Source organism: Pleurodeles waltl, chromosome 7, assembly GCF_031143425.1.
Source record: "Pleurodeles waltl isolate 20211129_DDA chromosome 7, aPleWal1.hap1.20221129, whole genome shotgun sequence".
Taxonomy (NCBI): domain Eukaryota; kingdom Metazoa; phylum Chordata; class Amphibia; order Caudata; family Salamandridae; genus Pleurodeles; species Pleurodeles waltl.
Window position 1 is genome coordinate 1,111,943,417 of NC_090446.1, and position 24,981 is coordinate 1,111,968,397.

The 24,981-nt window shown below is 42.9% G+C and overlaps 2 protein-coding genes across 2 annotated transcripts in view; one reads left to right on the forward strand and one right to left on the reverse strand.

Moving 5' to 3' along the window:
- CHAD (chondroadherin) overlaps positions 1–18,310 on the forward strand; it is a 57,066-nt gene extending 38,756 nt beyond the window's left edge. Inside the window, exon 4 of the mRNA XM_069200072.1 lies at positions 16,623–18,310. The gene's annotated coding sequence lies outside the window, so the exon portion shown is untranslated. The remainder of the gene's footprint in view (positions 1–16,622) is intronic.
- ACSF2 (acyl-CoA synthetase family member 2) overlaps positions 1–24,981 on the reverse strand; it is a 599,164-nt gene that overhangs the window by 187,641 nt on the left and 386,542 nt on the right. The gene's annotated exons all lie outside the window — the stretch shown is intronic.

Below are 24,981 nucleotides of genomic sequence, written 5' to 3' on the forward strand. Positions count from 1 at the left end.
GGTGGAAGCAGCACCACCTTACCGCCATCCGCCAGTTGGCCACAGTCGGATTTCCGCCCTTCTTGTTGCGGAAATCCGGCTGTGGTCATAATATGGCGGATGGCTGGTAGCCCCTGCGCCAGTCTTTTGGCGGCGGTCGCCGCAGCGGTAGGCGTTTTTTTCCGCCAATGTTATAATGAGGGTCTAAATGTTACAAATATATACAGGACAGTGCAATATATACAAATAACCCAGGAACATTGATAAGTATTTGAGTTCTTGATCTATGTGTGGGATAGGTTTTACACGCAATAAACAGAACTTTGTAGAACAGGGCCTGTGTCGGAAGGCACGATGCGGAGACCTTTGAGTGATCTTCCCAAGTGGGGCCAAACTTCCATTTGTTGACTGCTGTCTTTTCAGTCTGTTATATGTATTCCCCTCGCGTCAGCCTTTTCGCTGGGGCCCTGAATAAGTGTGACTATGGCCGCGAACAGTCTAGCCATGTGTAACCGGGGTTTGCAGCAGGTAACAAACCATTCGGGTAACCAACCACCTGCTGCACACGCAAGTTAAGTTAAATTCTGGTTTCTCAAATTATATAAAGGTTGGTCAAATGGTGCCAAGGTTATTAGCAAATCAAAGCTTTTAGATCCCTACTTTACCTTTGTTACTTTTTATACAATCTACATTAAACTTGAGGTAACTTCACTGGACTTGTCCTCCAAAATGCCTAACAAATTCATGCAGATTCATTATAAAAGCCAAAGTAATACGCAAATGATGACTTGTTTGCCACATCAACCTCCCTTAAGTTTGCTCTCACTGCAAAATATGTGCCAAATGACATAGTAACAGAAAACTAAACATTTAAATCTCTGCCTTATTATTTGTGCATTTCTTAAAGAGCACCAACGTTTTTACAAATCAGTACTTTGGCCCCTCTTTACTGTGGCTTGATATATCTGCAAAAAACACACCCAGTGTATCAAAAGTTAGCTAAACATGCTGAGTGTCTGCCAAACGTTGTGAAGATCTGTCAAACGGCAACCTACTTATTTCCAAATAAAACACTGTTAGACACCCCAGCCCTTATATTTACTCCTCTTTGTCCCATCTCCATGAAACCTGTAACTTACATACCAACAGGCAACTAAACATGTAAATTACTGATTTGTCACTTTTCGACCCTTCATTGACAGTGCATAGAACTCATCATTTGAAAAGTAAATTATACATTCTAAGAATCAGCCAAATGTTGTGTAGATCTGTAAAATGACACCAAAATTATCAGCAAATCAAAGATTTTTCGACTCCTTCCCTACCTCTCCCCATCCTCTCGCATCTGTTTGAACCATGAGATTCCTGGACTAGGTATAACTTCCTAACAGCCCTCCTATACTCATGCAGATACATTTAACAGATCCAATGTTATTAGCAAATAAAAACCTCCCCCCACTTTAACTTTCCTTACCACCTTGATGGATATGCTGAAACCTAACATACCAACAAGTATGTATGATCATGAGACAGATTCATAAAGTGTATAACAGACCTGCAAATGACTTATCTTTTAAGTTACCCAACATACACATTGTACAATACTTTTCCAGCACACAAAGGAACTTTACATACTGAACTGCAACACACACCATACATATTACACAAACACACAACCACACCCATCCACCATAAGGCCAGGGCCGTAGACAGGAGCAATGGCTTAGAGGCATGGCCCACAGTGATGACAAGAAGGGTAGATTCAGGCTGCAAGGGAGAAAATTGGAGGGGTTCTATGGCCTTACACTTTGAGAACACTATTATTCTTCCCTGAGGTACACTGTGAAATGTGTGTGTGACAAATAAAGTTGTACATCATGTTGCATAACCAAATATGCGTTTTGTTGGGTGAATCAGGGTGTTTTCCAAAGAACTGCTGAGGATATTAGTGTGAATGTAAAAATCTTGATCCACCCAGAGGCGAGTGAGAGGAAAAGAAAAGAAAGTATTGGCACTAGGAATGGGCAAAATTCTAATTACACTGGAGTAATCTGAGACATTTCAGACACAAATTTACATAATCATGCTTACACCAGAGTGATCTGGGGCAAAAATACTTACCACAAAATCACACAGAGTGTGAGTTCTTCTATTTGTGTTCTGTTGCTTTTTGCGTTAAGAAAATAGACCTAAATGCACTCCCTGCTCAATTCTGCATAATCTTATGTAATGTTGCTCTAAATTTGCATAATGACTACAGAAAGTTATGTGAGTTACACCCACTGTTAATTGTTACATGACTACCCTATCAATGCAATATCACACAACGAGTGCAACAACCTGTATCAGCGACAGACTCATGGAGTCCGACTGGAACCAGATATTTGTAGATATGCAAACCTCAGCCACTTTATTGTGGCATACCTCATCATAGGTAACATTATCCCATCATGGAAAGACAGACCGACAGACTGGATGCAAAAAATATGCATGCAGAGACCAGTAGACAAGGCATTATATTTCTTGTCTTGCCTAATGGTCTCAGAATATATTATTTTTTGCCTCAAACCTCTCAGTCCATTAGCACAGACAGAGAGGTCTTGGATACATGTAAACTTGGGGAACTACTTTCCACTATTTGCACTGCACCAGCTACACTGCAATGACTTCAGAGCCAATATGTGGCATGTGACGCTCAACAGTGCAACTCACTGGAGGCTCCAGTATGCTAACCAAATAAAATGCCCAGTTCTTCTGACTATCAGGCACCACTAAGGCAGATGGCTGACAAGCATTAGGCACAAAAATATGAGCATAGCATCTTGATGAATTAAGTGGTGTGTTACGAATTCCGCAGTGGCCTGGTTACTGTGACTGAAATTGAGAAAAATTACAAACCACACAATGAAGAGAGTTATATGGCTTTCTATAGGCTAATAAATGGCACAAGGAATGAGAGAGACTGTCGCTTGAAATAATGCAATTCTGATTAAGAGTACAAATAATGATAATTACCTGATTACCATAGGTTATGGATGAAGTTACAGAGGGTGCCTTCCTAGTTAAAACACTGACAATATGACATCCCTTAGTTAAGGATAAGTTGTATGGCAGAGAGTGCATGTATTCACCTTTCTCCATGTGTACAGTGTTGTTCTGCAGTGTCTGCATGTCTCATAACTTTGAAACCACCACAGTCATGGTAGTTTGTGCATGCAAGTGGTGTATGTATAGTTTACAGGTTTTTATTTCACTATATTCACATACCTCTTTAGGTTGCATCCTTGCTGTCTTATGATCAACTGAGGTGTGATAAAAAAGTGTTCCCTAATCGGGCCCTGTGTATGGGACATGTTGCAGTTATGTGGGGATCCAACTTAGCTCCGATGAAGGCCTCTGAACCCGGTGGGCAGTCCTACAGGCTGAAACCTGCAAACATTGAGGATGATTGTGGATGCATAGGTCATAGTACACATTAGGCATCCCTCTTATTTTCTTTTTTATTTTACCTGATGTACCCACCCTAATAAAATAAATATCTTTGGGATTACCCTGGGGCAATTATGCGCCATTTGTAATAAAAAATAATTAAGGTGAAAGGCACAATATGGAGTACAAATTTACTGTGAATGGTGCAATTCCTTAAAAAATTTCGCTTGAAATACAGAAAATGCGCGACTTGTTTACTGTGCCGTTTAAATGTACCCTTTGTGTCAAATATTGACGCATTTCATAATAAAATATAGAGCAAAATGACTGAATTACATTAATTGCACCTCTAGTTCCACTGAGACTCCTGGAGTCTGTCACTGATATAGGTTGTCTCACTCACTATGAGGTAATCTAAAGTCTTCATATGGGGTTTTACCTCCAAGAATTTCAGAGACAACATGTGGCAAATGGTGTGTTTTGAGGCCCAGTGAATCCAAATGAAAATGTCACTTACCCAGTGTACATCTGTTCGTGGCATCAGTCGCAGTAGATTCGCATGTTCTGCAATAGCTCGCCATCTGGTGTTGGGCTCGCCATCTGGTGTTGGGCCGGAGTGTTACAAGTTGTTTTTCTTCGAAGAAGTCTTTCGAGTCACGGGACCGAGTGACTCCTCCTTTTGTCTCCATTGCGCATGGGCGTCGACTCCATCTTCGATTGTTTTTCCCCGCAGAGGGTGAGGTAGGAGTTGAATTGTAGTAATAGTGCCCATGCAATGGAGTGACTAAGTATGCACTTATTTAAGGTTGAGATGATACATATATAAATAATTGAAGGTAACTTCCAAACTGCTACAGGCTCCCGGGGAGGCGGGTGGGCACATGCGAATCTACTGCGACTGATGCCACGAACAGATGTACACTGGGTAAGTGACATTTTCAGTTCGATGGCATCTGTCGCTGTAGATACGCATGTTCTGCAATAGACTAGTAAGCAGTTATTTCCCCAAAAGCGGTGGATCAGCCTGTAGGAGTGGAAGTAGTCTGAAATAATGTCCTTAATACAGCTTGACCTACTGTGGCTTGTTGTGCGGATAACACGTCTACACAGTAGTGCTTGGTGAATGTGTGAGGCGTAGACCATGTGGCTGCCTTACATATTTCTTGCATTGGGATGTTTCCTAGAAAGGCCATGGTAGCACCTTTCTTTCTTGTTGAGTGTGCCCTTGGTGTAATGGGCAGCTGTCGTTTAGCTTTAAGGTAGCAGATTTGGATGCATTTAACTATCCATCTGGCTATACCTTGTTTTGAAATTGGGTTTCCTGCATGAGGTTTTTGAAATGCAATAAAGAGTTGTTTAGTCTTTCTGATGTTCTTTGTTCTGTCAATGTAATACATTAATGCTCTTTTGACATCTAATGTATGTAGTGCCCTTTCAGCTACGGTATCTGGCTGTGGAAAGAACACCGGAAGTTCCACTGTTTGATTTAGATGGAACGGTGAAATAACCTTTGGCAAAAATTTAGGATTGGTCCTTAGGACGACTTTATTTTTGTGTAGTTGTATAAAAGGTTCCTGTATAGTAAACGCCTGAATTTCGCTTACTCTTCTCAGGGAAGTAATGGCGATGAGAAATGCCACCTTCCAGGTTAGGAACTGTATGTCGCAGGAGTGCATGGGTTCAAAAGGTGGACCCATAAGTCTAGTTAGGACAACATTTAGGTTCCATGAAGGAACAGGTAGTGTTCTTGGTGGTATAATTCTCCTAAGGCCCTCCATGAATGCTTTAATGACTGGTATTTTATATAGGGAAGTTGAATAGGTAGTCTGCAGGTATGCAGATATTGCTGCAAGGTGAATCTTAATGGAAGAGAAAGCTAGGTTAGATTTTTGTAAGTGAAGCAAGTAACCCACTACATGTTCTGGAGTTGTGTGTAATGGTTGTATTTGATTAATATGGCAGTAGCAAACAAACCTCTTCCATTTACTTGCATAGCAGTGCCTGGTGGATGGCCTTCTTGCTTGTTTTATGACTTCCATACATTCTTGGGTAAGTTGTAAGTGCCCGAATTCTAGGATTTCAGGAGCCAGATTGCTAGATTCAGCGATGCTGGATCTGGGTGTCTGATCTTTTGGTTGTGCTGTGTCAACAGATCTGGCCTGTTGGGCAATTTGATGCAGGGTACCACTGATAGGTCTAGCAGCGTTGTGTACCAGGGTTGCCTTGCCCAAGTTGGTGCTATCAATATGAGTTTGAGTTTGCTTTGACTGAGTTTGTTTACCAGGTAAGGAAGGAGAGGGAGAGGAGGAAAAGCGTAAGCAAATATCCCTGACCAGTTCATCCATAGGGCATTGCCTTGGGATTGTTTGTGTGGGTATCTGGATGCGAAGTTTTGGCATTTTGCGTTCTCCCTTGTCGCAAACAAGTCTATCTGAGGTGTTCCCCAGAGTTTGAAATAAGTGTTCAGTATTTGGGGGTGAATTTCCCATTCGTGGACCTGTTGGTGATCTCGAGAGAGATTGTCTGCGAGTTGATTTTGTATCCCTGGTATAAACTGTGCAATTAGGCGAATTTGGTTGTGAATTGCCCAATGCCAAATTTTTTGTGCTAACAGGCTTAACTGCGTGGAGTGCGTCCCTCCCTGCTTGTTTAGATAATACATTGTTGTCATGTTGTCTGTTTTGACGAGAATGTATTTGTGAACTATTATTGGTTGGAAAGCTTTTAGTGCTTGAAAAACTGCAAGAAGTTCTAGGTGATTGATATGCAGTTTTGTTTGATGTACGTTCCATTGTCCTTGTATGCTGTGTTGATCGAGGTGTGCTCCCCACCCTGTCATGGAAGCATCTGTTGTTATTACGTATTGTGGCACTGGGTCTTGGAAAGGCCGCCCCTTGTTTAAATTTATGTTGTTCCACCACAGAAGCGAGAGGTAAGTTTGGCGGTCTATTAACACCAGATCTAGAAGGTGACCCTGTGCTTGAGACCACTGTGATGCTAGGCATTGTTGTAAGGGCCTCATGTGCAGTCTTGCGTTTGGGACAATGGCTATGCATGATGACATCATGCCTAGGAGTTGTAATACCATCTTTGCTTGTATTTTTTGTGTTGGATACATGCGTTGTATGATGGTGTTGAAATTTTGAATTCTTTGTGGACTTGGAGTGGCTACTCCTTTTGATGTGTCTATTATGGCTCCCAGGTATTGTTGTACCTTGCGTGGCAGAATTTTTGATTTTGTGAAATTGACGGTGAACCCTAGTTTGAAGAGGGTTTGTATGATATGATTTGTGTGATTTGAGCACTCTATTAACGAATGGGCCTTGATTAGCCAGTCGTCTAGATATGGGAACACATGTATTTGCTGCCTTCTGATGTGTGCAGCGACTACCGCTAGACATTTGGTAAAGACTCTTGGTGCGGTTGTTAATCCGAAAGGCAGTACCTTGAATTGGTAATGTATTCCTTTGAATACAAACCTTAGGTATTTCCTGTGCGATGGGTGTATTGGTATATGGAAATAAGCATCCTTGAGGTCTAAAGTTGCCATGTAGTCGTGCAGCTTTAGCAATGGCAATACTTCTTGTAGTGTGACCATGTGGAAGTGGTCTGATTTGATGAAAGTGTTGACTACTCTGAGGTCTAGGATTGGTCTCAGTGTTTTGTCCTTCTTTGGTATCAGAAAGTACAGTGAGTAAACTCCTGTGTTTATTTGTGTGTTTGGCACTAATTCGATTGCATTCTTTTGCAATAGTGCCTGCACTTCTATCTCTAGGAGATTGGAATGGTGTGTTGTTAAATTTTGTGCTTTTGGTGGTATGTTTGGAGGGAACTGTAGAAATTCTATGCAGTAACCATGTTGGATAATTGCTAGAACCCAAGTGTCTGTAGTGATTTTCTCCCATGCTGTGTAATAATGACCTATTCGTCCCCCCACTGGTGTTGTGTGGAGGGGGTGAGTGACATGTGAGTCACTGTTTAGTAGTAGGGGTTTTGGGGCTTTGGAATCTTCCTCTATTTCTAGGGAATTGCCCTCCTCTATATTGTCCCCGAAAACCTCCTCTATACTGTCCTTGGTAACTGGACGGTGTGGCTTGTGAGGTGCTGGCTTGTGTGCTTTGACCCCGAAACCCCCCTCGAAAGGGCGTTTTACGGAATGAGCTGTAATTCCCTCTGCTCTGCGGGGAGTAGAGTGCGCCCATGGCTTTGGCAGTGTCCGTATCTTTTTTGAGTTTCTCAATCGCTGTGTCCACTTCTGGACCGAACAGTTCTTTTTCATTAAAAGGCATATTGAGAACTGCTTGTTGAATCTCTGGTTTAAATCCAGACGTTCGGAGCCATGCATGCCTTCTGATAGTTACAGATGTATTAATTGTCCGTGCAGCTGTATCTGCAGCGTCCATGGAGGAGCGGATCTGGTTGTTGGAGATGGCCTGTCCCTCCTCAACCACTTGTTTTGCCCTATTTTGGAAGTCTTTGGGCAGATGTTCAATGAGATGTTGCATCTCGTCCCAGTGGGCTCTGTCATAGCGCGCAAGTAGTGCCTGGGAGTTCGCGATGCGCCACTGGTTTGCAGCTTGTGCTGCGACTCGTTTACCAGCTGCATCAAACTTGCGGCTTTCTTTATCTGGGGGTGGTGCATCTCCAGATGTGTGAGAGTTGGCCCTTTTCCTAGCTGCTCCTACAACAACAGAGTCTGGTGGCAGCTGTGTTGTGATGAAAGCCGGGTCCGTAGGAGGCGGCTTATACTTTTTTTCCACCCTTGGTGTGATTGCCCTACTTTTGACCGGGTCCTTAAATATGTCTTTTGCGTGCCGGAGCATACCAGGGAGCATAGGCAGGCTTTGGTAGGAGCTGTGGGTGGAGGAGAGTGTGTTGAACAAGAAATCATCCTCGACCTGTTCTGAGTGGAGGCTTACGTTGTGAAATTGTGCTGCTCTAGCCACCACCTGAGAGTACGCGGTGCTGTCTTCTGGTGGAGATGGTTTTGTAGGGTATGCCTCTGGGCTGTTATCTGACACTGGGGCGTCGTATAGGTCCCATGCGTCCTGGTCTTGGTCACCCTGGCTCATGGTGGTGTGAGCTGGGGAGTGTGATGGCGTTTGTGCTGGTGAAACGTTAATCACGGGCGGAGGAGAGGGTGGTGGTGTAACTCTTTTCACCACTTTTGGTTGTGGTGCTTGTTCCGTCTGGAACTCCAACCTTCTCTTTCTCCTAATGGGGGGAAGGGTGCTTATTTTTCCTGTCCCCTGCTGAATGAAGATACGCTTTTGCGTATGGTCCGCATCAGTTGCTTGTAGCTCTTCCTCAAACCTATGCTTCTGCATTTGGGAGGTTAGCGAGTGCTCTTCTGTATAAGAGCCTGAAGCTGGGTCGCTTGCAGTTTGTTTCGGCATGGAAACTTTGTCTGCGTGTTTTTTCGGCTCCGAGGTGACTTTTTTTCTTTTCGGGGCCGAAACCTCTCGGCGTCGATCTGTTTCGGTGCCGCTGTCTCGGCGTCGAGCCGTGTCCACACCGGCATCTCGGTGTCGAGGCTTGTCTCCAGCACTTTCTCGGTCCCGAGAAGGCTGCGTGCCGGTGTCTCGACCGGAGTCGGACGATCTCGGCACCGTTTGGGCCTTTTTCGGTGCCGACGGTCGGTCACCGATTTTATGGGTTGAGCCATGGCCTGGTGGCAGTGGCGTCCCCTGGGCCTTGTAAATGTTTCTTTGTGTGGTTTTCGACGTCTTACTCACGGTTTGTGTATCGTCGAATCCTTCGGAGTCTGAGTCTTGGATCGAGAAGGTACCTTCCTCTTCCTGTTCCTCGAACTCCCGTCGGGCTGTCGGTGCGGACGCCATTTGAAGTCTTCTGGCTCGACGGTCTCGGAGTGTTTTTCGGGACCGGAACGCACGACAGGCCTCGCAGGTGTCTTCGCTGTGCTCAGGTGACAGGCACAGGTTGCAGACCAAGTGTTGGTCTGTGTAGGGGTATTTATTGTGGCATTTGGGGCAGAAACGGAAAGGGGTCCGTTCCATCGGCGTTCCTCAGCACGCGGTCGGGCCGACCAGGCCCCGACGGAGGATCGAAAAACTACCCCGAAGGGCACCGGAGCTGTTCGATCTTCGATGCGGTGTTGAATGTAAGTACGCCGATCCCGAACGCAACAATACCGACGAAAATCTTCCGAAATTAACTATTTTTTCTGTTCCGAAACTCGGAGCGACAGGAACACGTCCGAACCCGATGGCGGAAAAAAAACAATCGAAGATGGAGTCGACGCCCATGCGCAATGGAGACAAAAGGAGGAGTCACTCGGTCCCGTGACTCGAAAGACTTCTTCGAAGAAAAACAACTTGTAACACTCCGGCCCAACACCAGATGGCGAGCCCAACACCAGATGGCGAGCTATTGCAGAACATGCGTATCTACAGCGACAGATGCCATCGAACACATTGATTACAAGTAGGATGGACTGAAAATGCTTCAAGGTTTTTCTCTCACAAGTGACCGTTGGTAAATTAGTAATCAACTGAATATTTGAAAAAAAATCAGCCCTGTAACACTGGTGAAAAACAGACAGTATTTAAAGAGTCTTTTTATATGTTTATAGTTCTCCTCCAAACATTTATGGGGGGAAACAGTGGGAAAATGTACATTTACAGATACCTTTGACTTATATAAAGTTGAAGAAAACTGGAATAATGGCTTTGGAGTTGGGCTTTGTGATTCATACAAAAAGATAAATTTTAAAGCACTTTTTGCTTGTAGCAATAAGAAATTAAAGGGTTATATTCTTCTCATTAATTTGCACACCTTCCTACAACCCCATGAACCTCAGTTATACTTTTAAAAGTCTCTGTAATTGAACAATACCTTGTGTGTGTTGCATGTTTCATAGCCCTGTAAAAATACACATTAATACAGTGGTGCTGGAATAATTTTCAGACTAAGGGTACTCCTATCAATGTTACATAACTGAACTCACAGGGTTTCAGAAAAATCTAAGCATCCCACAATAAACAAATGTCATAAATGAGCCACACCCATTCAGCCTAGTGTTAAGGATGTAGTTTGTAACTAGTTTTGCATTTAGGAGCACACTGTCACAAATATATTACTAATGCATACACATGGTGAGGATACTTACAGACAGCACATTTTCCATTAAAATTTAAACTAAATTTGCAGGACATACAGTGTGCCTGGTAAAATTATATAGCAAATAAACAACAATGTGTGAAAATTGGATTTCAGTAAATATCAGTAATTTGTGCATCACGGAGTGGAGAGTATTGGTTTGTTTTTCCTTTCACACAAGCAAGATTGTCACATAGTTCACTTTACAAAATCCTCACACTTTAATAAGACAATAAAAAGTGAACACCAGTCACCATGTTAAAAGAATAAGCAACAGTTTGTCAGAAGACTAGACTGCCATTTCACCTCTGTCTTTGAACACAACAAATGTGACAAGATAAAACCAACATTCAACGTCCTCTTTAATGCTTAATCACATTTGAAACTCCAGCATGGTTGTTTTGTGGGTGCTGCAGCACCCCTGCACCTATAATTCCAGCATTGATATCACGCAACTTAACGGTATCCATATAAGCGTCTTTAAAAGGATGAAAGCATGAAGAAGTCACGGTGGGATTCAAAAGTGGGGGCTGCCAGTTACACACAGCTATCAGCTCCAGGCCCACCAACCCAATGAATTATCTTACTGGTTTACTAATAATAGTTTACTGTAACTGTAGAAAATCGGATTATAGGTTGAGATGGATGGAAGCCCCACTCAGGCAACAACCATAGTCCTTCCCAGGGTGAACTATAAAAAAGGCACTGCATCAATCTGTGCTTAACCCTCTGGTAGCTTGGCACAAACAATAGGCTTAATGTTTTTTAAAGGTAATATGTGAAGTATTTATGCAGCACACAAACAGCAAGAAAGTGAAAGCACAACACCAGAAAGATCCCAAAGAAAGAGAGAGTAGATTTCAATAGATAAAATGATGAAAGAACAACAAAAATCCAATCTGTAGAACCAAGATATTCAAATTTAAAGCTTCTAATGAAAACAGAGCCTAAAAGCACAAAGCACCCCTGGCAGTCAACTGGTCATGTGAGACTGGAGGAAAGTCACAAGTTCATGCTGACAAGGATGAAGAATGGGTCGGACCCAGGGCCCACGTTAGTCCTGCTGAAAAGTTACCTTATAAGTCCAGTGCAAAGAGTTTGTTTCACAGTGGATAAGACCACAAAGTGGAGGCTGTACATTGTGGATGATTGTCATGTAGTGTAATAAGCAGGCCAGGCGCCACAGGCAGTCGTCGTGGTAGTGTAAAGAGCCAATCAAGCATGGCAGACAATCGTTGCTGTAGCTTTGTGTTAGCGGTCATTGCTGTAGAGCAAAGAGCAGGTCTCACATTGTTGGTTGCGCTGGGCTGTCATTCTTGACATGAATAACAGGGTTCACTGGAGCTTTGTGTTGGTGGTCATCACAGGTGGCAGAGCTTCAGTACTAACAGGCATGTTTGTAGTTAAGAGGAGCTCATACTTCAGAATTCTCACCTTTTCTTTATAAAAAGTACACTCTGATGCCAGCCACGGGCCCAAGACCCAGGGAGACACAACTTAGGTATCAGGTACTTACTCCAGCAGAAGCCAACAGAGCTCAGGCAGGTCCAGTTGCAAGTCCAAGCAGGTCCAGTTGCAGCAGGGCAGCTCAGCTATCGCAGGGAGGCATCTGAAACCTGTTGTGTCCTTGTAGCTCACATAGTGGGTCACCAACCGATGCTTGGAGTCACACTGGTTAGCAAGCATGTCCAGTCCTCCTTCCCAGAGAGCAGCTTCAATCAGCAGGGCAGTTTTCTGACAGCAGGCCAGTCTTTCTACTGTAACTTCCACAAGTCCAGGGATGTTCTCAAGAATGGCTCTGGTGGTCCAATATTTATACCTGGTGTCAGCCTTTGCATAAGAGGACTCCCTGTCGTACTGTCACATCTGTTTCGGGAAAGTTCTTACCCTCCCCTGTCAAGGGTCCAAACTGTCTGGGGGGTGACAAAAATCCAGAGCAGGCCTGGTATCAGGCTCCTCTTTGTCTGCAGTAGGCAAACCTCTTTTAAGTGTAAATGGGGCAGGGTACAGCTCCTCCCGAGTCATCCTATCAGGATGGCCAATTACGCCAAACCTAAGCTCCCTTTGTGTTACTGTCTGGAAACAATACACCAAACCCAACAGCAGAGTTATTCACAGTCATGCGGCCCAGGGTACTGGCTGAAAGCACAAATAAGTGAGACAAGAAAATGCCAACTTTCTAAAAGTGGCATTTTCAGAATTGTGCCTTTAAATCAGAGTTTACCTGATGACCGAACTCCCCTTGAGACCATAGATGGAAGGGTGGGCAATGAAAAGTAAGTTGAAAAAATAATACACCGGTGAGCAACACGTAGCACAGAAATGTCTGATTTGATGAACAGCGTAATTGTGATGCCTTGCACCTGTGTATTTAACTCGTTTATTGCAATCACATTGTTCATGTGTTTTATTTAAAAAAAAAAAAAAAAACAATAAGAATATTTATTGTTTAAATCTAACTTTTCCATTAAAGAGGATCTTAAGTTACAATTCACTTGACAGTAAACTGCATTTCTTTATCTGCTCCCATTCAAAAGTCATCACTTATCAAATTTAACCATGTTACCCAATGTTATCCTATGGGAGGGGGAGGCCCTACAAAAGTGAAAAACAAATTTAGGAGTTTTTCATTATTAGGAAGCAACTTTGAAAATACACTGCATCCTGCCCAATAGGCTGTTTAGGGCCTACCGAATGGGTAACTTGTAAGAATTAAAAATGAAGTTCTAAGCCTGGCAAAACGTTTCTTTTGCCAGGTCAAAAATTGCAATTTACATCTGCACTACAGGCTACAGTGGCAAGCCTGAAACATTCTATACAAGGCTACTTTAGTGGGTAACACATGAAGTGCTGCAGGCCCACTGGTAGCATCTAATTTACAAGCACTGGGTACAGGTAGTACTGTTACTAGGGGCTGACACGTAAATTATATGTGCCTGTTGGGTACAAGCCAATTTTACTATGTTTGAAGGAGAGAGCACAATACAATCCTGTTAGTACTGGTTAGCAGTGTCAAAGTGCACAGTCCTAAAGACAACAAAAATGAATTAAGCAAAAAGAGGAGGAGTGGTGGCAAAACATTTGGGGAGATACCAAACCACGGATATCAGGTCTAGCAGTAATTGTATGTCTGCTATAGTAAAACATATATTAAAAATATTTACACAACCTTGGTTTCTCATGCTTGAAAATTGAACCTAGTGTGCTTGCATAATAAGGGCCTTGTATATATTTACTAGTGTGCCTATTTACTACTAAAACTAGGTTTAAATCAACACTTTTTTATTATTCACTATTTCCAAATGTAGATCAATACTTATGTGGTAATGTACAAGTCCCAACCCCCCTCAAATCAAGGGGTGCAGTCTCCTACAACAGAATTTATAAGGGGTGTGTATATATAAAATTATATTTCTTTTTCATTTCTCCCTTTCTTCATCCATGCAGAAACATACTTCTACTGTTCCCCCCCTTCATTTATACAAACATCCATCCACCTTTCCTTCTTGTTTGAAAGGCACCTAGCATTTTCTTCATCCATTCATCCATCTCTCAATCCATCCATTCATCCATCTTTCTGTCAAGTCTACTTACTTCCCTGCCCTGCATGCTCTGTTTCTTTTGTCCCCCCCACAATACAGTTGTATCATACTACCAACTTACACCTGTAGGTTTCAGCCTCTGGGTGTAGAACAGCAGCCTCCAATGAAAAGAAGAGGAGCTTTAAATAAAATGTAAATGTTTTGTGATAGTCAGAACTGTCCTGCCAGACAGACAACCGCTGAAGCTGCTAAAATGGAGGTTCATGATGCTCCCGCACATAATAGCACTGATGTTCACCCACAATTGCTTCACAGGTGCTACAATAGATTTAATGACAACACATAATGTAATTTACACAATCCGTAAGCACACATGAGACACACTCCAGATGCATCAACATGCAGTCTCCTGCCTGCTCGACTACAGGCAGTCTAACCCCTCTTCCACAAATACACTCATAGGGAGATGATGGTTGGATATGTTGGTGCTGAAGCTGGCTCCTGCTCTGCTGGTTCTGGGGCTGGAAAGGCACCTTGGGGAGCAATGGGAACATGGGCAGAGCTACCACTGGTGCAGCAAGTGCAATGGCACTGGGGTCCAGAGTGTCCCATTGAACATAGGAGATAGGTTTTAGTGTAACAGCCAGAAATGCCAACCATGGAACTGGGGAACCGGGTTCAAGTCTGGGTAGTAGCTCAACATCCTGTGATTCAGGGAAAATCACTTAGTCCCATTGTGTCTACGAACAAAATAAAAATGAATGTGTTTACTTTAACTGGTTCTCATGTAAAGTGTTCCAATACATTTGGGTCAAGTTCGTGCTACATAAAATTGCAAAAATAAAACCACTGATAATTGCTATAATATTAGCTTCCGTACAGCAGTCAAAGGGGCCATTGTCCTAATTTGTAGCAGAGCCTATGGCTATGCTACTGGATGAGAAGACACAAGCTGAATGCAATAATGCTGAAAGGGCCTACTGGAGGAGAGGACAAGGGTTAGGTGAGGGTGGGCAATGATGTCAGTTTTCCATCGTAGGGGACTGGCCAATTGTTCTTGATTGGAGCTCACCAGAAACGGTGCTCTGTCAGACTTTAGTCTTTCATTTAGCTTCCCCTTATTTACCAAAGGACTGATTCAGCTTCTCAAACGTGGCACAGAACAAGAGGAGGTCTCAATATCTGACATATTTATATTTTGTTAGACACATTTTAATATGTGTTTGCTTTAAACCTAGGTCTGATGATTTTACATAAATGAGTGTCAGCCTCAGGTACAGAAACAAGCAGAGACTGACACAGGATAACTGCTGAGATCACACCTCTAGTTGCCTAGTTGTCTCAATTCATGTGAGTACAACATTTAATCATGTTTGTATTGCATCTTGGTACTTGTAGTTTCAGTGTCAGTGTGCGCACACACAGTCCCAGAATGGAAACTAAACCTAGAATAGAGCTCTCTGCATGAAACACTTTTCAGTTTCAGACACGAGCAATTGAAAGTGTCGTGCATTAGGCAAACAAACAGGAGAGTAGCTTTGGGGTGTTGCACACCCTTAATACATGTGTTTTCGGTTGAGTAGTTGTTTACAGGTGCTTTCAGTAGGTTATGGTAAGGTGTCTATTGGATTTCACCTGGGATTTTAGCATGCACCCACTGACAAAAACACACACACTTTTTCTCATCTTGGTTTTGAAAGGCCTACAAAAATGTTGATTATTCAACAAAATATTGTGTTTCTCTCACCTAGTACCCCTACCAGTCCACATTCCTCTCTCATTCCACTGCCCCTCAGGGCTCTCTCATGCACCCTGCTAATCGTATAATGTATTTTAACATTATATGCCAGCATGATTATTGAGAAAAGGGAATCTCACGCCCTCCCAAACTTCCTGACCAAGCTACGCCCCTGCATACAAACATCATCCAAAATCATAGTGAAAAATAAATAAATAGAAAATTCAGCTGCCAAAGACCTGCAGTAGACTAACTCACCTGTAGTGTTCCCACTGCCATTGGCGCACTCAATGTACTAGCACCATACCGTGCACTGCAGCCACCACCTCTGCTTGATGGTTGTCCATTTACTGGTGCAGATTTATGCGGTTGTCAAGCAGCAGTGGCCGTGGTGAGGGATGACTTTCCTGTCATCACGAAGTGGAGTAATGAGGCCTGTACCACTTCTCCTAGACCTGGCTCTCACATTGACCTCACACTGCCTCTCTTACTTTTGTTTTGTACACTAGCAGGAAAGAGGGCCTGGGCATGGTGCCTAGACTAACCGGTGGCCCTCACCCTGCAAACATCACATCGCCCAGCCTCAAAGAGGGGCCTGCACAGAAACAGAAAGAGCTAGCTACTCGCACTAAAATAAATTGCAAAGAAATTGGTATTGTCAAACTTCAGGCTACTAATTTAGCGGGGGCAAACAAGAATATGGGCTGGCTGGGCTCCGCTCAGCCCCACCCTTCTTGCCTCCCCCCACATCCCTTGGCTACAGGCTCTTTCATTTACAACAAATCATAAACTCATGTCTGTTTTATTATTCCCAGGTTGCGTTACGGCGACAGCTCCAGGTGAATGTCCACATCTTTCAGCAAACTACTGACATCTTCCAAGCCCGTCTGCAAGTTTCTCACCCCTGCAAGAAAATCTCTGACTTGTCCATTCATCGCTCACATTTCTGCAGACCTGCTTACCTGTAAGACTGAAATAAACTGTTACAAATAAACCACACCTCGATAGAGGATTTTATGAAAACTTCAAAAATTGTAGGTGAATTCACCAAAACCTGTAGCCAATGGTCAAACTTGACTCCTGCAGCTCCAGAGCTCATGCAAAAAAACATCTTACTAGGATTACAAATCACCTCATTGACCATTACATGAACTGGAGAACTGAAGGCGACATCTCCAAATGGGTTGCAGGAGTTGAAGAGCTTAGCAAAGACTGGAGACGCAACTGCATCCATTGTTACAGTCCCTTAAAACACTATCTGACTGGATGCAACTAGGATTAGAGATGCAATCCTGCAAACTGAGAGGTTCCAGAGGCACAATCTTGTGCAGTGTACATGAACAGTGTATATGGACTGAAAGCTATTCTGCTGAAAGTAATACAGAGGGAACAAATAATTAGATCCTACTGTGTTGCATTACCTGAATATAGTATCCTAAAGACTGTTCCACAAATTGAAAACATCATCCATGAACTGTTAGATGGACATAAAACACAATCATGCAACAGACAATGACAGAAGCTAAAGACAGCAACCTGCACAATGTTACAATGAATAAAGAATCCTATCAACTTCAAACGAAACTTAAGCTACTATCTAACTAGTTGTAGATTAAAGACACTACCCCACCAACTGATACAGACGCAGAAAATACGAAATGGCTGATTAAGCATGGAGTTTAAACAGCTTTTTCCCGACTGTTGCACTAACTAAAGACATTGTACTACTGACTGTCAACCCAACAAAAAACATAATGCTACTATCTGTAACATAGCTAAAAGTACTAACGCACCGATTTACAGAGGCAGAAGACACTAAGGGCCTGATTTAGATATCGGTGGTCAAGTTACTCCTTCACAATGGTGACAGATGTCCTGTCCTCCAAAATCTAAATCCCATAGGACATCATGGGATTTAGATTTCGGTGAACGGGATATCTATCACCGTTGTGACAGAGTAACCTGTGTGCCAATATCTAAATCAGGACCTAAGATACTCATCTGATCACAAGCAGCACTTCTGACCTGACCTTAACTACCCAGCATGCCTCTGTCTTGCAGCTGTGAGTTTGGCCCTTGGGGAAGAGTCAACACATTTAATTAATATGAAACTTGTGCTGCTGGTCTGAGTGTGTCATCAATTCAACGAGGCCTCAGATCTCCCTTTGCATCTCTTTTTATCTTCCTTCATACATCTTTCCTATGGTATTCCACTTTGTTCCTACAATGTATAAACACATATACTGAACTTCTCCACCTCATTTCACATCTCCATGCGCTTCACAACGAGCAGACAGTCAGAAGTTACTACCGAGATTCCGCAACACATTCGCTCGCAAAGTCGCTGTATTTATCAGATGTCTACAGATATATTTATTCCTTACACTTGGTATTAATTCTTTTGAAGCGGTCAAGACTTCATTTCTTCCTTCTCTGGAGCAATAAAGTATCTATTTTCTTATGTAAATCGCTGTGTATAATAAATCCATTATATCAAAGCAGACATGCACTGACTCAGAGTATGCATCACGTCTAGATCGGCTGGGAATAGCGATGGGTAATGATGGAAAAAGAGGTTAAAAGCAGCCAATGATGACTGAGCACAGTCATAACAAGCATTGGCAAATTCAATGGGCCACACCTATGCAAGTGCTACTGGCTTTGCCAAAGTGTTTTAGCCATGTTGTACAGCAGTTTAGCTGCTGTTCAGCATGGCTAAAAGATTATGGTGTAGAGAAGAGTGGCAAGTGAAGTGCCTACAGTGGAGTGGTAAAGAGTGGAGCAGAGCAGCATAGAGTCGAGTGGCATAGAATGTTGTAGAGTGCAACAGAATGAAGTGCTGTGGATTAGAGTGGAGTGGAGTGGTGTGGTGTAGAGTGGAGTGATGTAGAGTGGCACAATGTGGAGTAGAGGTCACAGAGTCTTGTGGCATAGGGTAGATCAGTGTGTTGTAGAGTGGAGTGTTGTGGAAGGGAGTAAAGTATCATTGAGTGGAGTAAAGTGCTGCAGAGTGGAGTAAAGGGTCACAGAGTGAAGTAGAGTGTCACAGTGGAGAAGCCTGGCACACAGTGGAGTGTCAAAGTAGAGAACCTTAGTGTGTCACTGAGGGATGTAGAGTGTAATGGAGGGTCATAGAGTGTCATGGAGTGATGCAGAATGGTGCAGAGTGTTGTAGGGTGGAGTGGAGCAAAGTGTTATAAAGTGGAGTGGCATACAGTGGAGTGTCAGAGAATGGAGTAGAGTGGTGTAGAGTGTCATAGTGGGGTGACGTAGAGAGGAGGGCTATAGAGTGGCATAGCACAGTGTGGAGTAAAGTGTCCTAGAGTGGAGTGCTGTACAGTAGAGTGGAGTACAACAGAGTGGAATGGTGTAGAGTAGAGAAAAGTTTCATGGAGTAAAGTGTCAGAGTGGAGCGGCATAGAGTGGAGTTAAGTGTCACAGAGGGTCACAGATTGGAGTGGCATAAAGTGTCATGGAGTTTCATCAAGTGTCAGAGTAGAGTGTTGTGGAGTGTCTTAGAGTAGACTGTCACAGTGAAGTAGAGTGTCACAGTGTCATGGAGGATCGCAGAGTGGAGGGTCTTAGAGTGGAAGAACACAGAATGGAGTAGAGTGTTATAGAGTGAAGGGGTGTAGAGTGTTACGGAGTGGTGTCAAGTGCCAGAGTGAAATGGCATATCGTAGAATGGAGTAAAGTGTCACAGAGTGGTGTGGCATAGTGTTGTAGATTGGAGTGGCCTAGCATGGCAGAGTGGCATAGAGCGGAGTTGCAATGAGTGGAGTATGCATGGTGTGATAGCGCACTGCCATTACAGACACCACATTTTCAATTGAAATGGCCACTACAATTACACATACAGTTTTAATGATAAAACTATACAGCACATGAGCAATAATGTGTGGAAATGACATCTCTAAGTCTATTGATTTGTTTTGATCACATTCCAATATTTATTTCCTTCACATTTCAGAATGACATAGAAATGCTGCATTTGTGCTTTCCTAATTCTGATATATTCTGAAATATTTGCACAGCTCATTCACAGACATTTTAGTTCTGTTGTGTGCTAGAAAATCTTTCATTCTGCAGCCTTTGATCTCACTTGGGTACCCAGCAGAATGTTTACAAAAATCCTCTAACTTTGAAATCAGAGAAAGAAAAGTAAACCCCAGCTCCCTCGAAAGACCGAGCCTGACATTTGATCTCTGTCTTTGAATTCACAGCAAATGTGACAGGATAAGAACAAAATGTAAAGGCCTATCTTCAGACACTGAGTTTATGGAAGGATACAGTAAATAGGGTATGCTCTGTGAGATGGGCTAGCTCAAGCTGGACAGCCTAAAACAAATAAAGCCAGCAAACAGAAAGCAAGCAAATGTGAGCTACAAGCCACAAAGCCAATGGTAAGCAATCAGTGGAATGCATTCTCTAAGAAGCTTTCAGAATGTCCCCAAAATGTCTTCAGGATACCAGACCAGCTGCGCTGTCTGGTAGACTTGTACCTAAACAAGAAAAGAAAACAGGGCAGTCATGGAATACAGAGGGGAAACAGTGTCGTCTCGAGGAACCAATAGCAGCGGTGGAGGAGGGGCCTGGGCCTCTATTAGCAAGCAGCAGAAGGAAACAAGAGGCAAGGCAAAGGGTGGCTGCAGGAGAGTGAGGGCAGCACCAGAGAGGAGAAACCTGGCGGCCATGGAAAGGAAAGAGGGCAGCCTTTAAGGTCAACCAAAAGTTGAACTTTTGAAGGGAGGGTACATATAATTGGGTCACCTCCTCTTCCAGAATGTCAACTTATCAGCACCAGCAAAGGATCTGTCAAAGTCTGAAGAAGGGCCTGGAGGAAAGATAGAGGAGTTGTGACTGGGATGTGGAAGAGGTAGGAGACTGAATGCAGCCACAGAAGACCAAGGAGAGAAAAAGACATCAGAGCTTGTCGTCACTGGTCAACTCCATAGGACTATCTGCTGTGTCACACTGCTCTTCCACGGATGCTGTGTCTACCCTCTAAAGAGATAATGGCCCAAAGGACCATTTACAGGACTTACATCCCCTGAGTAATGGCCACGAAGGAGCTCTGCACATCCTCATTATGGGCATTACTGTAGCCACTGTCCTTGAGGTGAAAATCTTGAAAGGGATGTAGTACATGATATACCCTCCTTAGTCATCTGCTTCTTAACTACAATGTACCACAAGAAAACTGTTGTACCGGGCGCCACCAGTTCTAAAGCTAGCCCTTCTTTGAATACTCAGAATTTTTTTAAGCACAGCTAGTACGGGTATCTTTCAAACTACTGAGTTTACTTTGACAACAAGCGTGTCTTTTACCCACCCCCCAATAGCAACACTCTTGGCAACTAACGTATGCACATCCAAACTCTGGCACGGGGTCTGTGACACATACTAACCACAAACAACATAAAAGAATATGAGTGTCTTTCACGCTACAGCCATGCTCAACCTCAATGCACGATATAATGCCTGCACAAAAATAAACAAAAACAAGAGTGTGCATCTTTCAGACAGCATCCATGCCAAAAGATCAGATTCAGGCAACTCTATTTTTAGGTCTGGTGTTAGCCAAGACCTTTAGATTTAAAAAAAAATTATGTATATAATATATCAGTTTTCTTCATCCATTGGTCTGTTGGTGTGTCATTCACATTTTGCTTCTGCCTAATACAGCATACAGCATGAGGCAAGGTGTTGGCCCACTTCTGCCACCAGATAACTTCACTTTGAGTGACCGCACTTTGCTCTTTCACCAGGAGCACATACACACACAGGCTAGTTCCCTTCTGTGCCAATTTGTTTAAATACATTACTTTGATGGTGCCTTTGTATTTAAAGTCTGATGTGACAGGACGCTACACCAAATGTGAGCACAGGTCACATTCCACCTTTTATCAGATCCTGTCTCCTGCCAATGCTGTTGCAAATTCCTTTTGGAGTGTCATTTTTTCTGTTTGACTGCCGGTATTTCACAGCATAACACGGCACAGCATTCATTTCCATTTATTTGTATGGAGTTATCTAAATCATCAATATCATACATGTGAGTTCATAGATGGACAATGTTTCAGAATACATCTATTGAGGACTCAACTTTACCAATGTTTTTAATACACTTTGCCCAGGAAGAAAACCAGCCTTTATCGTGTTTGCAGCTCTTTTTTAATTACGTTCTTTCTTTTCTTTCTCTTTCCTTCATTCTTGCTTCCTTTCTTTAATTCATCTTTCCTTTGCTTCCCTTTTACTTTCATTCTTTCTTTCCTTTCATTCTTTTTCTTTTTTCTTCATACTATCATTCATTTTTAATTTCTTTTTCCTTCTTTCATGCTTCCCTCTTTTTCTTTCATTATTTCATTTTTTTACTTTTCTTGATTTTCTTTCTTCTACCATGTCTTCTTTCATTTTTTATTCTTTCATTCCTTCTGTCTTGCTTTCTTTGTTTCTTTCTTTCTTTCATTCCTCCTTTCTTGATTTATTTTTCCTTCATTCCTTCTTTTCTGCTTTCTTTCCTTCTTTCCTGACTTTAGTAAGTTGGGAAAATAAATTCCCTTGACTTTTTTCTACTTTCTCCATTTTTCCTCTTTTGAAATGTTGCCATATATTGGAATTGTAATTGTATTTATATAGCACTTACTACCCTAGAGCTTTGCGGCGAGTAGCACGCTACTCCGAAACCCAAGGTTAGTGGTTAATCTAGTAGTTATTGTTGGTTATTATGATTAGACATGTGCACTCAAGAACAATTGCATGCATTTACTCCAGTTACTTTGTAAAATATTAGTACCAGTTACATGTGATCAATAGTGGGGGCTATGGGGTTTCAGGTGAATGGATGAATGGATACATAGGCAGTCAGAGACTAGGCAATGTTAGATTACAGGGATAGTGTTTTAAAGAAGAGGGATTATGATTTATGAAATTAACTCAGCCAATTGCAGAACCACAATAAGTACTGAGGGAGGCAAGCATGAGGCAGAGGAGGGCATACTCAGAAATAGCAGGCTTGCAGAGGATATAAAGTAAGAAGAGGGTCACTCTGAAGAAACAAGGTATATCAAGGTCTTTTTTTCATGCAGGATTTTATGAGTATATTCGAAGAAGGCTTTCTGACATAGCAAGCAATCAAAGAATAAAAGCTGGAGAAAGAAACAACGATAGATAGTATTCCATACACATGACAGACAGCTTAAACATGTGATTCTGAGTGTACACATCAAGAGCCTTGCGCAGTTGTGTGCAAAGCCTAGGACAGCCGTTTTAAACATAGCCTGAAGTATCCCAACCTTGGTATAGGTCTGTACACTGCACAAGGGGAGTTGGTGCAGAAAAAAGAAAGGTCTCATTTAAAGATACTCCCTCACTATTCTGAAAATTAAATGTTTTGTTCCTCACTCATTAGAAATTAATTATTTGGCACTGGCTGAGAGTGTCTCACCAATGCGTGGCCAGCTTTACACCCAGTTTTGTCACCTAATCTCATCAAAGTGTATGTTGTGGGTGTTTGTCTATGTGGCTATTGCAGTATATGCATTGTATCTATAAGCGAAGCAGAGGGATGAATGTCTGCAGGTTCCCTTTTGGACATTCCAGGCATGCTCCTGTGCACAATTTAGGGGTGATGTTTTCCAAGACAGTGGATGTGTATCAGGATGCATGAGGGCGGGTACCTAGACAGTGAATTGAGAGCAAAGGAGACAAGGTCCCTATAGAAATCCAATTAGGTCCTTCCTATGGCACTGCCACTTGGTAGATGGTGGGAATAAGGGAGGCTGCAGTCTTATGTTTAGAGTGAGGAGGGTATTTTAGGTAAAACCACCCTTTCATCTCTTTCCTGATGACTGTCTTGGCATGAAACCTGCCCTGGAATTGTCAGAGCATCTCTATACTCTTGTCCAACTTGCATATCTTGTACTGTATTGAAGCATTTATATAGTGCTTAATACTCTTATGTGGGATGCTGAAGTGCTTGCCTACATGAGTGACATGCTTCGCTGTATAGGGTGTGGATATGGCATGTATGTCACAAAAGCAAACAGTAACGATGTCTCACTACATAGTCTTTTCACTACGGTAACAATAAATATGTTGATGGTTCTCACCGGCACTAGATGTGATGCCTGAGGCTGCTCTGTCATCCTGCATTGCTGAATCTTGCCAATGAGCATTAGTCTACATTTATCTGAAAAGGACCTTAATGAAAACCTGTGTCCTTCATTGTCATCACACAGAAGACCAAACAACCAGGAACAATAAGGCTCTGCATTGACATGTGTCTCCCTAACAGAACAATTAAAAGGGAGAGGCACATTACCCATTCCATGGACAACATCATTGCAGACCTAAATGGAGTAAAATGGTTCTCCCAATTGGATCTTAACTAGGATACTATCAGCTACTCTTTGACCAGGAAAGCTGGAATATCACAACCTTCTTGATACATCCAGGCCTACAACACTACAAGCGGCTAAACTTTCTAATATGCTCCGCGGCAGACATGTTTTGAAATATCATTTGAGAACCACTCTCTGTCCTGCAAAGAGTCAACAATATCAGTAACAATATTCTTAAATATTCAGCAACCCTTGAACAACATAACTCCCAGTTGCAGGCTGCGTTACAATGACTTTGCTCAATTGTTGTGTCACAGATTGAGTTCTTTGGCCGCATATCCACAAAGGATGGACAAAAGTGGGATCCGAGCAAGTCAGATGCGATCCAACAAGGGCAGGCTCCTCGAAACGCCACAGAGTAGTGCAGCTGTCTGGGAATGGCCATATACTGTGGCTGTTTCAGTCAAAGTCTTGCAACGCAGTTGGAACGGCTCTGAGCACAAAAAAAAGGCAGATGTGAAGTTGGACTGGAGCCAGAAGGAAACCATAGCATTTGAAAACATAAAACAAGCCCTGCTTGATGATGCCTCAATGGCATATTTTGACCCAAAAAAAAAAACAATGCAACTGGTCGTGGATGCTATCCCCGTGGGTCTCGGAGCAGTGCTGACACAGGAAAGAGAGCCAGGCAAATGGCCCCATTGTGTTTGTCAGCTGGGCGCTAAATGCCGAAGAGACCCAATACTCCCAGATTGAGAGGTAAGACCCAGTGATCTAATGGGGTTCCAGACAATTTCATCTTTACGTGGGTGGACGTGAGTTCAAAGTAATT